At 37.3% G+C, this 18,642-nt stretch overlaps 1 protein-coding gene across 1 annotated transcript in view; it reads left to right on the top strand.

The window, feature by feature from the left end:
* Positions 1–18,642, top strand: part of Phyhd1 (Phytanoyl-CoA dioxygenase domain containing 1) — a 139,821-nt gene that overhangs the window by 71,750 nt on the left and 49,429 nt on the right. The gene's annotated exons all lie outside the window — the stretch shown is intronic.

Below are 18,642 nucleotides of genomic sequence, written 5' to 3'. Positions count from 1 at the left end.
ACCGTTAGTAACTCTCATTATTATTATAACATCGTTAAGCTATTTGGTCATTTACAAAACGTCATTATTAGTGAGATGATCTTCGAGCTTCTTTGGATCTCAAAAAGAAACGTTGACGGAAAATGAGGAAGAGGCGAGGGGGAAAGCACGGCAGTGTAGTGCGGAAACATAGGGAACGAGTGGGTGTATCCGCAAGCTTATCCTAATTGCCGGTAATAAAAGCTTTTTATCGGACAGAGTTATGCTTTCGTTTGCTTCAGCTGCCACTATTATCTCGCCTTGCCGCCGGCGAAAAAATAATATCTAACCAACACGCGGATATAAGACAGACTTTGCAAATGGCGCCTATTGCCGGTACGAGGGAATGAGGGTGAATTTGCTCGCGAGGAATGATATGTCTCGAATGTGGATTCTTCCGAAGGTCCTCTAGAAAAAGCGAGAAACCGCTAGAGAGTAGAATTTTATGCACAGATAAAATTGCTACGTGCCACTTCTCCATGTCGACTTGTTCTGATTTATCAACAAGCTGGACTAGAGCCAGCGTGAAATACCGTAAAAAGATATTACTTTTCTGTCGTCGAGCTAATGGAATAATAACGTTGAATGATTGAACGAACTGGTTTTTCCGTTCGGTAATACGTTTTATTATACTTTTTTCATCCTATGCGCGTTCATCTGACTTGACGCAATGATAAGACGCGTCGTTACTGAAACTCGCGCGCGCTTACATGAAATTAATAAACGAACTATTAAACGAACACTTGAGATAGATGCTTTATTATCAATTTCATGATTTACGTTACGCCTAGAGGAGTAATATGAATAAGGATGAAAGTCGGGATGATATAATTGTTGGCGTTATCGAGTGCTTTTTACGCTCGTTTTGGAAAGCGGACAGGGAGGATAGTTGAAGTTAGTTTCGACCGACGTTAGGTCGACAGACCTTTTGCCAGCTTATTTATTAAGGGCATTTCGCTTTTAATAACCTGGAACCGGCCGCCTTCGGTGGACGCGCAGGGAGATCTCTCTGGCTCTCGTTAAAGCCGCGGTTTCACGCTGACCAACTTTTATTAGATTCAGCGGCGTGTCCGTCGGTTGTGCGTTGTTAAAACCCACTAAGTTATGCCAGTCTGTTAACCCCGGTGTCGGCCGTAACAACCGGCTATTTTCCTGGATACTTTTCTGTCCTCTAAAGTTCAGTCATCATCTGCCGGAAGTGTATAATCATAGGAGATAAAAAAACAGAATATTTTACGTAATTCATATTTTCTTTATTAAAAAATTTGTATTCATGTAATATTTATTATTATCATGATTAGTTCTTATTAGAACTTTATCGTATCATGATTTTTTCTAAAACAATTCTATGAACTAAGCATTATATGGATTATCAAAATATATAGTACAATCGAGAACGAGATAATTCTAACTCGAAATAAATTGAAATAATTTGTTTAAATAAACTTTCATCGACTCAAGAAGAAGAACTTTGAAAATTAATTGAGTACGTGTGCATTTAACGTTATAAAAGTTTGCAATTAATTTGAAGGAAGTTTGAGATTTATTATTAAAATAGAATGGAGAGAACGGTACTTAATGAACAACAGCTTTAAAAATTATCTTGGTAGGTTTTTGGTAGGTTTTGTTTAGTAAATGTGTTGTAAAACAAAATACATGCGATAATACTAAAGCGAATACCCGCGAATTGAGCACTTTACAGAAAGCAAAAAACACCCCACAGTACAGTCATAACTTACGCGATATGTCCGGTATATGCGGTAGTGAACATTCAGATAAGTTAATTACCTTTACACACGTAAATAACAGCAATTGCATCCGATAAACGGATCGCGCACGACCCTTTCTCGACTTCTTGCAACATTTTTATACAAATACATTTTTATGACAATCGCGATCGCAACATACGGTACATTATCTCGTTGCCACCATGAACAAGTATTAGTGTGCGAATCTTTCAATCATTTTCAACCATCGCGATAAAATCGCTCTTTTTCGCAGCATCCATTTCCGACGGTACAGAAATTTGATTAAATCGGATAATTTGAATGTTCCAACCATTTAAACGTGGAACCCACGAATAGTCTTTCAATTCATTGCTACTCGAGCGTACGAAAAATAATAATTTTCAGCCCTGTCACGCAATTCTCTATATGTGTCGCCTGCCACTTGTCGTCCATCTGGTCGACGCACGTGATCTCTTTCTAAGTATTCTCAGCGCGACTTTTCTCCCGTGTTCATCCTCAGCATCGTGGTCTGTATGACCTTCTTTACTCGAAAGGTAGTTCTCTCCTCCTTCTTTCTTTTGTCTTCGACCCTGGGGGCAAAAGTCGCAGGTTCCCGCAAGCTGTGCGGGATAGCCGGTTTCGCGGAGCGGTAAGCCGTCTTTTATTAGTTTGACCAACAGCACGGTCCACTTTCCTTCCTCCTTACACCGACCCCAATCGCTCCCGCCGGAGGAAAAGCAACGGTGGGCGAGAGGAAAAAATGACCGACTTTATCTTCTCGGAATGTACGACGGTTTACTTCACGCCGCTCGTGTATCTATAAGAAGTGTCTCGAGAACACTAGAGATACGTTCAGATTTTGCGAGGTAACCGATAAAAGTAAAACGTGCCCTCGCTTAACGCTCGTTCTGTTAATGCCGAGTGAAGGAAAAGAAATATATAAATTGCACGAGTCTACGTGTAAACATTTAAAAGACGTTCGTTTCCGTCGATCGTTTTGTTGAAACGCGAGTCGTTTTTCTATAGTCCTAGGATTGATGCACTTGGTGCTCTCACAATGGCAGCACCAATACGGAACCTTGCTCACTCAGCGCGAAGGAAAATTAGAATTGAAATACATCGTACTCGGAATTTATAGTGGTACCCACAGAAGTAATGATGTATGCGTATTTTTTATAAAATTGAAAAATATATCTTTGGCGAAGGTTCAATGTACATACATACGATGCAGTACGTAATATATACTAGTTGCGTTCTAAACTATCACTGTCACTATTAAAAATCTATAGTACCTATACATAAAATGAATTGTAAAACTTATTATTTTTAAATGAACTTCTTGCATTTCTCGCATCTCGGTTCATCTTTTCTCTTTTTCTCTTCGCATTGTATGAAAAAAGATGGAAAATTGAACCGTGTTTCATTATTGTTTTTATTACTTAAAAAAATATTAGAAAACTTTCAGAGCGTTGCAAATAATTATAGATAGACACATCAAAAATATTACTTATTTAATTTTTATATCGAATTGTAGGGATATTATATATTGTTATTATTCACCACAAATCGATGTGTATATTAATAAAAAAAAAACCCATGTTACATGACACAGCAGCCAACCAAAACACACACGCATTCACTATTTTGAGAGTATTCGCTTCCGCTGAATGTCCAGACTCTCTACTTCTAGGAACTTTAAATTTACCGGACATCGTGCGCGATCTGATAATTTAAGCGAATGCTTAAAGCACTTTGATACTTCGTGGGTCGATGTCGAGTTCAGTATGCGTCTCTAATAGAGCGGTTAGATACCTTTAATGGAAGTCACGGGGAGTTAATTGAAGTGTACTCGCAATTACTCACCTCTCGAGCGATTATTCATGCCTCAGTTCCGATCTAGCGTATGATAATTCGTTTGGTGCATCGACTACCTTAATTACTAATTACTAAACGGAATTATGTAACCGCTCTGAAACTTCCGTGCAAAGATGCGATCCGAGATGTGTAGAGGAGGATAGCGCTGCAATGAAATCGGAGCTCGTTAACGAGACTGTTGAATGAAGTAACGTAAAATGTTCCTCATTTCCTCGTAAGAACTCCGGCGCTGATGTAAAATATTTGCGGCTGCATAATTAAGGCCGATAGAACGAGAAACCGATCGGTAACGATCGTATTATCGTTGTCACGTGCGAACATTTCGCGGCAAATGTTCCGTCTTCCACTTCTATTGCGATTCAAACTTCTGTTTGAGCAGAACTTCTCTTTCCCATCTATTTCGGACGAGATGAATCGGTTTACGCGGAAATGAAATTTAAATTAAACGATCATCTCATCTCTTCGTCCGCACGAAGATCATTTCATCATCGTCTCCAACTCAAAATTCTTCAACTTTAATCGGTGCCGTAAGCGCCGAAAACTCCAAGAGTAACGTGGAAGGGGATGAAAACAAGAAAACGATCACTCTGTCCCAGTTTGCGAATTACAGCGCGAATGTCGATTCGGTGACATGGGAAACGGCTACCGGGGGGGCCCTCATCGTCGATCCGCAATATTTTTCGCCGATAACCGATCGGCCGCCCCGTTCCCGTCTAATATACGTTCCGATCCTACTTTTCTCATCGTGCACACGTCTTCTCGTAAAGAGAGTATACCCACGAGGGTATAGAAGAAGAAAAAGAGAAGAAAGGAGATAAAGAGCTCGCGTCGTAGAGCGAGACGCGCGCGGCAGGACGATGGCGCGAGGAGAAGGTATTCGCAGTGAAAGATAGTATAAAACGAAAGAGCCCGTAGTCGGCAATCTCGACGTTTCCCTTCCATTTCGAAATATCGTCCCTATACACTTAGCTAGGTGTCTGAGAATCTACGGCTTCGTAATTGATCGTAAAGAGCGCCAAACTGCGCGTGCAACGAGCGTCAGATGATAGACGGAAACGACGAGGAAGAGAGAAAACGAGTGCACGAACGATGGGAAAGGGTGGCAAAGAAAGGGCGGAAGGAGGATGTGAGGTGAAAGGGAGATGTGAGGTGAACGTAGGACGGGAGGGACCGACCGCTCGTTTCACAATTTCCGGAGTGACTCTCCGCGGGGCCGAGGTGCGTTTTTCGCGCAAAGGAAAAAGCGCGTTTCCACATCCGTTCTCCGTATACATTCTCTTCTCCTTCTATTTCTTTCCTGTACGCGGCTACGCTCGGATAACGCGAAATTGTCGACTTCGCTCGTTATTTAGAAGCTATCTGAAAAAACCGCCACAACGAAGAAGTCTCTCAAGTTTCAAATCCATTGTGCTCTACGTGTGCAATATTGTATTATATAAATATATACTGTGGGTCATTAACGTGTGAAGAAATGGAAAGTTGGAAAGTTGGATTTTCGACGAAAAGGTAAAAAAGCGTAATACGTACCCAAGTGATAAGAATCATCTCTATCGCTACAAATTGTACAATATAAATAATTAGAAATGTATAATTATATTTAGGTATATCAACGATGAAAAAAAAAATAACAGTAATTGCAACAGCGGCGATAATATAAAGAACATTTAAGATTTTTCTTTTTTTTTTTTAAAGATTTCAATTTTTTTTTTGTTAAGAATTTTTATTTTTCCTGTTCTTCTAAATATCGAAAAATTTCTTATTTATTTTACTGCATTTACTCATCACAGTATGACATGTCTTCAGATAATTGACTCGTCCATTGACATTTCTGTACAAATACTTAGAAAAATTGGATCGTAGGAAGCGGATCTTCGTATCAAACATTAACTTAACGTTGATGTTTCGGTAATAGTTTTTACAGTCGCGCATTAATAGCAGTTGCATCGAATGAGTTCAATCATTAGGTAAACCAAACATTTTTCTTTCGTCTTGAGATCCGAGAATTTTCCAGGCGAATTAAAAAAACGACAAGAGCACTACGATTGATCGTGACACAAATCAATTTTTATAGGAAATGAGAATATTGCCATTACGTCGCTCCGTAATATATAATTTTTATATTTTTCTTTCCTCATTAGAGAAACAAAATATCGGAACTAAATATTGAAATATTATCGAAGATTATAAAAAATTTTCCTATTATAGAAAATATTGTATTATCGAGATAATCTTTACGCTGGTCAAAACTCTTATTAGATTTATTATTGTTATATATTAAATATTTAAACACAAGTAAATGTATGTAGAACATTCAAAATTTATGTATTTAGCAACAAAGCGAGCTCTCATTAATAATTATTTATTTTTTTCTTTACCAAATTTATTATTTTTAATTTATTTTTAAACTCTGTATCCTCTTTCAATGTATATATATATATATATCCAAGTTTATAGATGTATCTCTAATTAAATATTTAGGGAATCTGAAAACCGCGGCTACATTTAATCGTTAAATCCATAATGTCAATTCATAATGTCAAATATCCAATTTGAGTTATTTTTAATCATTTCTGTAGATTGCTCTCATTGCTCTTACTCAATATGTTAATTTAATTAAAATCCAATGAGAATTAAATAATTTAACTTAAGAAAATGTATTAACTTGACTCAAATTTATTATTTACTAAGAGCCTTAATATAAACTTTGTTAATATAAACGTTAATATGAACATTGTTAATTTGAAACTAACTACTGAAATTGATTGATTTATATTTTGACACACATGAGAGTTAAAATTAATAGAGATTGGGTTATCATTGAGATATCTATAATATTAATATAACATGTCTCCTTTTTTAATGAATTTTATATACAAGATGATTTCCTTCTTTGTATAGCTTATGCACATAAAGCGTCGCTGCCTAGTTATTGTAATGCGCGTACAAAAGCGGTATTTCAAGAGGAAGAAATTTGTGACTGACGTTAGCGAGCTATCGTAATAATTGCAGACCGTAAAGAGTGCGAACTCGTGCTCAGTTCTGCGAAACGATACGAAACTGGCAGTAGAAATACATCAGACCGATATCCGCACTCTGTCTTCTAAGTCATGCGTTTAAATTACCTTATTATGAGGCAGGGTCGTCATAATTATGAACGTGCGGCACACGAAGCCGAGAGAGGAGTTACTGCCACCAACCGACAGAGAGGGGAGGTGGGATCGGAGGGATGGCGGGGAACCGATGGGGGAGGAAGCCAGACCGGTGGATCGTGGGTGGAGTGATAGAGTAATTAACATCCAGTCAACTCCAGACCGTGCCAATAATTTCCTACCTTCCTCCACCTGACTGACTCGGCGTACTCTGAGCGGCGCGAACGCAGGGAAATATTCCGCATTCCTGACGTAACGCTCTCTCCCTGGGGAAAGTATTCTCCAGTCGACGTTTTCTCGAGGGGATCGACAAAAGGAAAAAAGAGGGATCACGAAGGGGAAAAAAAGGGGGATACTTATTGCCTACAGTCGGGGGGAGACTCGCTAGCCTCGAGACCACCGAATAGACACGCAGCTGTAATAATTGTGTATTAACTCTCTGATAGTCCAGCAATTTTTTTAAATGGTTTTTTTCATGGAAAAGCCATGAAGCTCTTTATGATATGGAATCTAAAGGGACAAAATTATTCCTGCTTCTTTCACGTTATTTTTATTCTATCACACAAGGATTTCATACCCTTCTTTTTATATATAAATTTTGTAATCTCCGTTTAAGGTTCTTTTATCCTTCAAAAAGTATTTCGATTCTAATAATTTCTAAAAATACTAAAAGTATCTACGTAATGACTACGTAGTTGTTGGTGCAAATCCGTAATGTAATTTTTATAACATGTACAAAATGATATAATAATATGTGTATTTTTTTATTTCATTTATTATATTGTACACACATACAAACACTTTTTATTTCGGAAATTATGTTTAAGTAAGCATTTTTTCAATATTGTCTCTGATATTACGATTTTATATCTTTTTTTTTTTTCATATTTTTGAAAAAGAGAGTATCTTAAAATTTATATCTAACAATATTTTAAGAAAATTTTAGAATTATTAAATGAATACGCGCGAATTGTATTGTAAATGTACAATGTCTCCCTTCTTCGCGTGTTGACAATAATATTCCTTAAGCGCTTTGAGGCATTGAGTTCGTGCGGAAAAATACATATACCGCCATAAAGAAGATATCCACCCTTCTTCCTTGTGCTAAAGTGACAAGAAATGTACAGGATTTGCAGCCATATGGCAAAGTAGTGCCTACGTTCCCACGATAAAAATTCTCACCGGAAAATAGGTCTTTATGTCTCACAAATCTCTCGCATTCGTGTAAACGGATGCACTTAAGTGGTTAGATAAATACAGTGCGCTACTCTGTAAACGAGTCATGTTTACACCGACGCGGAATTGTATAATTATATCTTAAATATATGCAGAAAACGCACTCTCGGCATTCGCTAATTTTACATTAGTATTCGCCGCATAATAAATTATGTTATGCTTTGTACAATATATACAGTAAAATATATGCGAAATGAATTAATTTTTCTGTTTTCTGTCGAAACAGAAAACGATGCGAAAAAGATGTGGCATTCAATATGCAAAAAATATCTTCAAAAAATTGACTAATCCAGTGCATTTAACGAGTAAAAAATAAAATTTTCTGATCTTCCGATTTTCTATTTACTCAAAATCCTTTAATATTACAGAAGAAAGAAATGATTATTGTATTATCAAATATTATAAAATGTCTATGTTAATCTCCAGTTATTGATGCGCAAATAATATATTTATAAGACGATAAGATATTATTTTAATTATTAAAACGAACTTACAAATTATCTGCAAACGACTATTTCGAGTTGAAGTATAAATTATATACTCATGAATATCATACTGAGGAGGATTCAAATCCAGAGTCGAAACGTTTGCCAGAGTAAAAACTTCATCGATAAATACATTCAAATTGTATGCGAATTATATCTGATCACTTATAAATATATTACTTGTATACCTCCCAACAATTGCGGAGGCTCACATAGACATTTACTTATATTTGACTTATTCTTAGAGCAATAAAACTATTTTTATTTTTATTTTAAGTAATGATTATAATTTACTTTACTTTCGATTACGATTTAATTTAATTGAAAGTAGGAAGTACAAAATCAACTTTTGCAGCTAACTTACAAGTTTACCTAATGTAGGGCAATCAGCTTCCTTTAGTGCGCTAATATTTATCTCGTATGAGACAAAAATTAGATTTATACAGAGTTCTTACACTTATGTATACACTATGTCGACGTCGTATTCATGATGTACGTTAAACGGATTATATTGGAAGCGTATCGAGCGAGCTCGTACGGCACCGTTCGGTGTGCACATAAGTAGCATATATACTTCTCCTCGATCGCGCCCAGGCAAAGTTCCGCGATAGATGCACGTACAGCTTCTCTGTAACCCACATAACGTGCTTCTCGGTTTCGCGTAGACGGCAACAGATACGACTTGGCGAGGCACATGAGAACTGTTGGAGACGCGTAGGTATGTCCGTGCGAGTTTATGAGGGCATAACTTAGAACCAAGTATGCGACGGAGGACACGGAATTCCGAAGTTCTCTGGATCTCCCGACCCTCTACAGTTCCTAAGGTACGCTCTTCCTGTTCGCCCTGAACGCGAGGACGACGGGTGCGATCTAGTCTACGACCGGACGTGTTGCATACGAGTGACTCGCAGCCGTGCGTCCAGGTACAACAACAAAGGCTAATTATTCAGCCGTGATATATTCGCTCGCAAATATACGGCGATTCGCTTTACAGTAAAAGCGATGCGTAATCGACTGAAAATCGTTGGAAAATATATTAATGCATCAGAAACATGATTAAAACGACATATGATATAAATGACACGAGATTTGAAGTGGATGTCGCGATCGAAAGACGCGTGTGACAAAATTATTGCATTCAATTCCTTCCTGTAGTATTTTTTTAATTATTTTTAATTACAGTTTTTATCTATAATTAAATCTTGAATTAAGATTCCATTACATCGGAATTTATTCGACATGGAACTAAGGAATAATAACGGATTATTAGTGAATGGATAACGTTTTACAACGAATAATAAGCTTCTTATGATACCTAACAGAAACTTATCGACGATATGTAATATCGGTGTGTAAAGCAAAGCTGAGAAGAACAAGATCTAGGCGACAGGTTATATAGATACTTCTTCGTTCGCTTTCGAGAATCAACAGCGCGACGGGGAGCGAAGGATAAAATGGATAAGGGTAGACGGCAAAAGGGAGCAAGGACAACCCCATTCACGACATACGAGATCCAGTTCCAGTCTACTCACGATCCGTCCCTTTCGGGCGACAAACAAAAGCTAATGCACTTCTGCCGGATAACTGCTAACACTCCTTGGTGTCATTCTTCTTTCTTTCTCTCTCACTTTCTCATCTCGGTGTCTCTGCGCCCACCATTATGTCGCCTTTCTCTCCGTCCCTTGCACATCATTTTTCTTCTTTTCCTTTTCTGGTTGATAGTTGATTGGAGCAATAGCGAAATAAAAAAAAGCCTCTCCAATTGGAGTATCAAAAAATATCACCGGCCTATTCCAAACAAATCCTTACCATCTCTTTTATGTAATCCACCTCATAAGTACAAAGTTACACAAACAATAAACATGAACTCGATAAATCGTAGAGATAATACATGATGTAGTTCCTTTCAAATTTTTGGCAAACGACGCGTAACATTTAAATCTTCGCGTTCATATTTTATATACGATTGGATGTTTGAGATTTACGCGAAGGGCAGAAAAATAAAAATTCGCAAAGAAAGATAACAAACGAATGAAGGTACTGATTGTTAATCTCTAATTAGTCTGGGACGACTTAGCGGTGCAATAATTTAAAGCAGATCGCGAGATCGGCCGCAGAAACGGCAGCATCGTGAAACAAGCTCTGAACATTGAATAAATGCATTATGGATGGCGAATAACAGAACAAAAAGATGGGCTGTTAAAGAGGAAAGAGAAGGAGTTGTGGACGTGACACAGAATTTTAGAGATCCCACGAGGAAGGAAATGAATCCGCTTAATGTTTTGCATTTCTAGCTTGCAGAATCAATATCTCGTTTAAACGAATCCTTTCAAGAATTGCGCGTTTCCTCGAAATAAAATATGACGAAGCGTAAATATTCGCCTTTTTGGCAAACCAAAATTTCATAATTATTTACAGTTTATACAGCAAAGAGTCGAGTTACGTTGAATTGAATTTTTTCGATTGTTAATTTTTTAAATTTTTATCGACTGATTTTTCCATGGACATGAAAGAAAGAGGGCAAGAACGTTTCAATGGTTTATAATCACAATCATAAGTTTTGATTGACCTTTCGGTTGTGATTTTGCATAGAGAAACTGCAGAGATTGAAAAGGATCCAAAGAAGACACAATACGTACGCGAAATAAAATGCGCCGACTAACTGCGTGTTTACGAGGCGGACATACGTTCGTAACGTCAGCGCCAGACGCCGCGCGCGAACTTTATTCCTCGCGATATCATTTTATCGTTTTACACCGGTAACAGCAGAAAATTTTCTACAATTACGGCGAAAGCCCATAGCGTACACTTTCTCGCAGCGCGGAGATAAAATCCGCGGTCGGCCGGCCTCGCCCCTGTGTTCATAAAGCATATTTAAACGGCGCGGCGTCCCAAATTTGCGTTCCGTCCCGAGGAAATAAATTTACGGGTCGCTTGAATAGAAATACATAGCTGGATTTTAATTTATCGTGATGTTTATTGTGCTATTTTACGGCCGAGTGGAATACTCATACACGTGTAAAATTGATCGACACGCCGTACCGTGAAATTAGAGTCGCTGCGCAATCCCGTCGCGGTTTACGAGCACATCATTTCGGCAGCTATTTATTAATTAACGCAATAGCCATAATATTAATATATAGTAGATAACATTCGCAAATGTTATCGCAAAGTGGTATAATAGATTTGCAGAGAAGATAAATTGTAATTGGCGATTATTATCTCATGTATAGATACTACTATTATCTCATATATAGATCAAACCTATTTGAGTATTCGAAGTGTTCAACAAAGATGATCAGCTCTTAAGTCGTAATAATGTCGTGGAATGAAACAGCAAGGAAGATTCTGTATACGCTCATTGAGAGTAAATAAAGTTGCCCGATTAAATCCATCATGATGACTGAATAAATTTAATAAATGGGGGCGTATAGAGGCGTATATATGAAATAAACTCATGAATACAGAGCATCGGAATCGTGATGGTTTCTGTGTCAGCTTTAGTGTCGAGCCGATTTAATACTAGCTACAATGTTTGCCGATTGACAGGAGCTCGCTGGGGATATGGTTCTTGTCCCACTTTTCATCCATTCCGATCGATCGCGCTGGTATTAAGTGCGTATTACGAGGTGATTAATTTGACACTTGTGCCGTGTCTCCCCACCTCCCCGCTCGTCATCAATTCGGCACGTAGCCCGGGAGAAACGTGCCCCCGGACTAACAATTTTCTACATTTAAATCAATAGCTGAAACATTGAGAGCAGACGCGTACATCCCCCATCGTTTTGTCCGTTCATTACGATGATTAGGAAACCGTGGGGATTATTGCGGGGGTTGAATTGCGGATGAGGCGGAGAGAGGTTCTTTCGGAGTAAACACGAAACATGGGAATGCGATTCAACGTGCGTTAATTTATAGATGAAACTTGATGAAATACGAATCGCTGAATGCAAGTCATTTTGTACATTGAAGGAAGCCGCAAAACTCCAACTGCTGATCGAAACGTATCAACAAAATACGTGGCCATTTAATTTTACATTTAAACATGATGCTTTAATAGCGAACAAAAACACATCGTATATACTCGTAATGCTAATGAAATATAATATAGAAGCACGTGTGTTTATCCGATAATAAACATATTTGCAGGAAATACTTCTTGTTAAAAAACTGAAATATGTTTTCTCCATCAAAATTTAATTGGACATTATTTTCGTCTTGTAACGCTTGAAGTTTTATAATATTTTCTTGCTACATTATATTTCAAATGGAATTTCAAATATTTCATATGGAAACAAAAGGTTAAAATTAATCAAACAATGAGATTTTATTCTTTACTCTTATAAAAACGCAATTCACCGAAATTCTTTTTTTTTATTATAACGTATAAAACGTATCTGTATCTCGATATTTTTGTGAAAAATTATTTCACTTTTTGACAAAGTGTATTTATACGTCAGTGTATTTATACATCAAGTGCATCTATCACCGAATACTGTGTACGGTATCTGTAAAAGAGAAAGAAATTGAATTGCAAATATACTTAATTAGATGCTCATGCCATAGAAATATGTTGAATATGTTATTATATTATATGTAAATATGTATTTCTCTCTGTCTATGCAACCGTCCCTCGTATTACGAAAACTCGTCGCCTATCTGTCGTCCACGAAATTAAAGTAATGTTCTAATTAACGTGGGTAGCTCGTTATTTCTTCGAGTGCCGCGAGTGAGCCACTCTCTCGCGGGGTGGATATTGTCCAATTAAAGCGCCGCTCGTAATCGGGGACGAAGGAAAGAGAGAGAAGTCTGTAAAATGCGAGAGGCGAGCATTGCCGAGCGTATATCGGGAAGTCAGTCACCACGAGCCACCATAAAAGTTTGAGTGCGTCCCTTAATGCGGTATTCGCATAGGAGGAAACCCGGGGTAGAGAGGGTGGTTACCACGGTGAGGGTCGACTTGAGAAAAAAGTCATAACTGCCTTGGTTCACGGCAGCCCGTTCCGCTTGCTGCCTCCTCTTCCAGCTTCCTTTACTTCTCTCTCCCTTTTTCTGCCTCGCGCTCCGCTCTTTCTCTACGTGCCGGGTTAGATTTTTCCAAAGCCCTCTGTCATCGTTGAGCTTTCGAGACTTTTCCGCAATGCTCCGTTAAGTAAGGTATACGTTACTCACCCTCCCCCCCTCCTCTTTCTCTCTTTTGCTGTCGCCTTTTTAAATTTATTGCGCACCCGCACTTATGTAAATCGCCTGCTTATGAGATTCAGAATCAGCCGATTCACTCACAAGATGTTACTTGCGACAATCGATACCTTCGACCTACTTTATTTTTGAAATTTTTGAAATACCTTATTTTCTCATATATTCATTTATTAAATATCATACATTTTTAATGCTTCTGTTGCAATGCGGTCTTATTGAAAAACATAATAATATAAGCGCCATTTGTTAAATCTTTGTTTTTTACGTGCTCTCTCCTTAATGAAGCGATGCCATACTTTATGTACCATTTATACTTTGGGCAACGCAAAGTAAAGACGAAGTTAAAATAATAATCTAGTTGCTAATTATTTGAGAATTATGTAAAAAAAAAACTTTTCACCAAAATTTTGATTGATATGTCGAAATGAACTTTGTTCTTCGCCGAGCTTTTTGCTCTCATAAAACAAGATTCTCTTATGAAAAAAAGGGTCTACTGTTTTACGAAATTATTTGAAGAAAACTTTACGAGGACCCTTTACAGCCGCGTGGCTCGATCGATTCCGAGACCTAAAGTTTCATTGCGAAAGTCTGATCGCGTAAAAGCTCTTTTACGAGCAGTTTAATACTTGGAAGATACTAAAGGCGCATTTGCGCTTTTCTTTTTCTCCAATATGTAGGAGGCTTACATCAAGTCTTTATATATGATTCGTATGATGTATATTATATCATCAAATGCTTATTAAAGTAATTTAGCTTGTCTAGAATCCTAGACATTTGCTATTTGCTCAATAAACTAGCAAAATGAGTATTACATATAATATCACATTATTTCTCATCGTCCAGCATCTTCAATCTATTGCAAATTTCGATAATCGAGCAATTACAATAGCAATTGCACGCGTACAATTATAGCGATTAATTAAATCCAGATCATATTATTCAATGGATCGCCATTTATTGTTAGTTGGAGATTAATTGAGTGGCTGTTTTGTCTCTAAATTACATTCAGGATAATATGGGGTAATATATCATCGGGATAGAACAGATGAACGAAATAACATTCTAGTGGAGTGACCGGTAAACAGGAACCCAAAAGTTCCCTTATCGGGGATCCAACACGCGGCCTAAAGATTTAAGCCACTTCAGTAGTTTCTTGGCCGGCGACATCCTCAAATTATACGGCGAACGATAAAACGAATCCTCCGCGAACTTCCCTTGAGTCGGGTCTTACGACAGAAGCCTCGGGGGTGCCGGGACTACTCCTCCTCGTTTAAATATCACCCTAATCTCGTTGGCCGGAAACACCACGTCCTCTCTCGCTCTTCTTGCTCTCTCTCCCCTTTCTCCTCCAGGTTCCCGTACCTTAATTCTCCGTGAGCGTAAACTTCGGGGCCCGGATGACAAATCGCTGCGGCCGCGGATTATCCGCGGACGAAAAACTAATTAAGCCGAAATGCCGCTCCGGCGTCGCGCCGACCGGAGCTCCATCGAGCGAATTCCGTCGCCCTCCGTGCCAGATATTTTCCGAGGCCGCGGATATCCCCGTCCATCTTCGCGGACCAAGTATATACGCGCCAAGTAGAAGGATCGACAAAAACTGAGAGATCGCACCGAGGTTCTCTCTTTCCCCATTCCACCCATCTAAATAGTTGTCGGAGTCCATAAATCCGGCTGCTTAAAGCTGACTTGTGCTGCTCGCTTAACCCCGTTTATGCGCGACGTATACCTCGGTAGAAGATACCACACGAAGATTCGAAGTCCTATCGAGCACGTCGTGATAACTGGAAGGTGGGAGGAACATTCGCTCAGGTTCTGAAGATTCCCATTCGCCAAGTTTTAATACTTTAAATCCGTGCTCTTGATTATAATGAATCTAATTCTAGTTTAAAAGTCCTATGTGAATTCTAATAACAGATTTTCAATATACTGTTCCGACGATTATTCGGTTGTAATATCGAATAATGTTACTTTTTGAACATTAAATAACGAGAAACTTTATATCTAACTTTTTCCGCGATTTTCCGTATTTTTCGTCTTTTCTTCTTTTTCTTATGGATCATGCTTTGCATATCGATCAGTAAAATTAAAAATTGTAAACTTTATGGCCATCTGCCATTGTTTTGGTATACTCAGAAACATGGGCTATTGCATGGAGAAGTGTTGCGATACCAGATACCTCGGAAGAGATATCTACTTGGAGAGTCTCTACTTGGACCACCTTACTCTAAGTACATTCTAAGACGGACTTACCTCGTTGGAGATTAAGCTTAAGTCCTTTCGACAAAGTGTCACATTGTCTCGTCCTTATCGTGGCAATTGACTTTGGCGCGTATCGTGTTGGTTGTGCATTCGTCGTAAGCCGCTACAAAAAATACTTTACGACGGCTTCTAAATTTCCGAGAGCAGCTTTCTCGTTGTACCATTTACATAAATTGCTCCGATTAGATTTTTACTATTCTTTTGATCAACCTACCATTAATTTTGAACGCATAATATTTTAATCTCTGCAATCATTTTTTGCTCGATACATAAGAATCTTCCATTACAAACTGCCAAGACTTTTTGCCTTTACATATAGCTACATAATTTCCTCGCTATACATTCTTTATTCATTCCTAATGCAAAAATAAATTAGGTTAGTGGCTTGTTGCGTTATCTCAGGAATCTACAGAAATTCAACGAAAATGAGTTCTTATAAGATGCATCACGTCAGAAGCGAACGGGTCGCACGCGTACTGACTTTGTGATGAAAGAAGAGTAATAGAGAGAGGAGGAGAAAGAGAGAGAAGCAAGCTGAATTTTCTTCTTTCCACGCTTTCCACTAATAGAAGTGTCACGAACAGAGCCAGATCTTATAATCCGTTCGTGCTAATTTCAAACCGCATCGGGAATACTCAGGAACACGAAGAGCGATCGGACCACAGTTTTCCCAGATTTGTCGTCTCTCGGAAGCTTTAAACTTTTCAAACCACTCGTGGTACAGAATTCCTGAAAGTACAGATTACGACATTTGACTTTTGTTCGATTTATCAATAATTCCCAATCCAAAAAATTTCTTTTTTTTTTTTATTTACTTTTCTTTTTTTTTATGAATTCGTAATAATTTTCAATGTACTGTTATCGAAAATTTCACACGAAATATTTGCGAGCCAATTGTTCGAATATTAGACGAATATTTAAAGATACATATTAATAGTGATAAAAGTTATTTGAAAATTTTAAATAATTAGCGTTTGCAGATTATCTCCTTTATCAAAATGTTTATCAAGCATTCACCAATTACCAATTGATAACGTATACAAATTATATCATTAAAAACTGCTTTGTAGAACTGAACATTACGCACACAATCTTGTATCATCATCTAAAAGGCTTTTCCTGTTCTTGGTAACATTACGAGCCCTTAAAACGATTAAGGACGGTCCGTTAAACGCACTACGATAGAAGGGCTCCGTCGGCCAGAGATAATTAAAAAGGTAATGAGTAAGCGGATATCTACTCGTAGCGGAAAGGAGAACGGTACGCCTTAAACACGGTTCGACAGGCGACCGATGAAATAATGACGCGGACGAAAAATCAATCTTCTGTGTAGATAGAGTTTCTTCGATATTAAAGGAAGCTTCAACTATTATCAGAAGTGTAACAACACTAATAACAACAGAGAAGCTCAATATGTCTATTTTACTGTTTTATTTACTACACTAATATTTTTACTTACTATCATTACGTATCTTTAGAATAAAATATGACGAAGGAAATAGAGAGGATACATTCAAAACAAAATGTATCAAATATTTTTTTATTATTACATAAAAAACAATTAATTTGATGTCTTTAGATTTTTGGGATACAATGAGAAGAATCATCATAATTCTTGATTGTACTTTTGCTAAATTTTATGTCTGCATACAACGCTTATACGATGACAATTTTATTGGATTTGTTGTAACAAAATGTAACGGTATAGCTCGTCGTTATACGTACAATATATTACACGAACTTAATTCCTCAAACATGTATAAGATTAAGGGTATACGAGTGAAGTCTTCGCACAAAGCTTTTCTATAATGAGAAACTTTGTCTTTCACTTCTTCTGCGAGGTCCGTATTTTCTTGTTTTTTTTTTTTTTCTTTAATAACTCCTTGCGGATTATGCTGTGCATGCCGACCATGAAGATTAAAAACTGACAACTTTTATCGAATCAGCACGATGGTGTTATGATAAATTTCTTCTAAGAGTTGTAGTAACTTTGTTAATATTAAAATATTTCTCTCTATTCATCTAACAATAAACGATTTAAGTGCTTATATTGCTTTAGTACGAGAATATGAGGGAATACGATACGAAAATTGAGATATCTACATCCGCTAGACAAAATCAACAGCAAAATTGAAGCAAAAATTAAACATTCAAATCAATGCAAAAAATGAAGAAATAAAAAAGTAAATAAAAGCAAAAAGATTTTTATAAAAATATTTGATTAGGATATCTCGGAGTAATAATAATCGATTTTATGTAATTTCTTACGTAATGAATTCATTGGAAAAACTCGATGAGAGAGACAAGTTTATTAGAAACGAAGATTTTTCTTCGAAGATTATCCGAATGTACTTAATTATTGTATGTAGAAGAATGATTGAGGAAAATATGTTACATCATATAGCATGTATATACAATATAAAGCATGTATATTTACTAAAAATTTGCAGAGATCTGATTGTTTGTTTTCCCTATTACGATCATATGGGAAAATATTTGCCTCTCGATGTGATCTAATGGAACAACTCAATTTCTTTTGCACTACATGACAAATATTTTTCAAACCCAAGTTTTCCTACAAAGAAAAATAAAAGCATTGCTTATGAGAGAATGTCGCATTTTATTATTTGATTTTTATCAGATAGAGACTATTGCTTATTTTTGGAACTTTATTTACCTTTGTCACATTGTGCG

This window comes from Acromyrmex echinatior, chromosome 15 (assembly GCF_024713525.1).
Source record: "Acromyrmex echinatior isolate Ae372 chromosome 15, ASM2471352v2, whole genome shotgun sequence".
Lineage (NCBI taxonomy): Eukaryota > Metazoa > Arthropoda > Insecta > Hymenoptera > Formicidae > Acromyrmex > Acromyrmex echinatior.
This window is presented reverse-complemented; position numbering and strand designations above follow the sequence as displayed.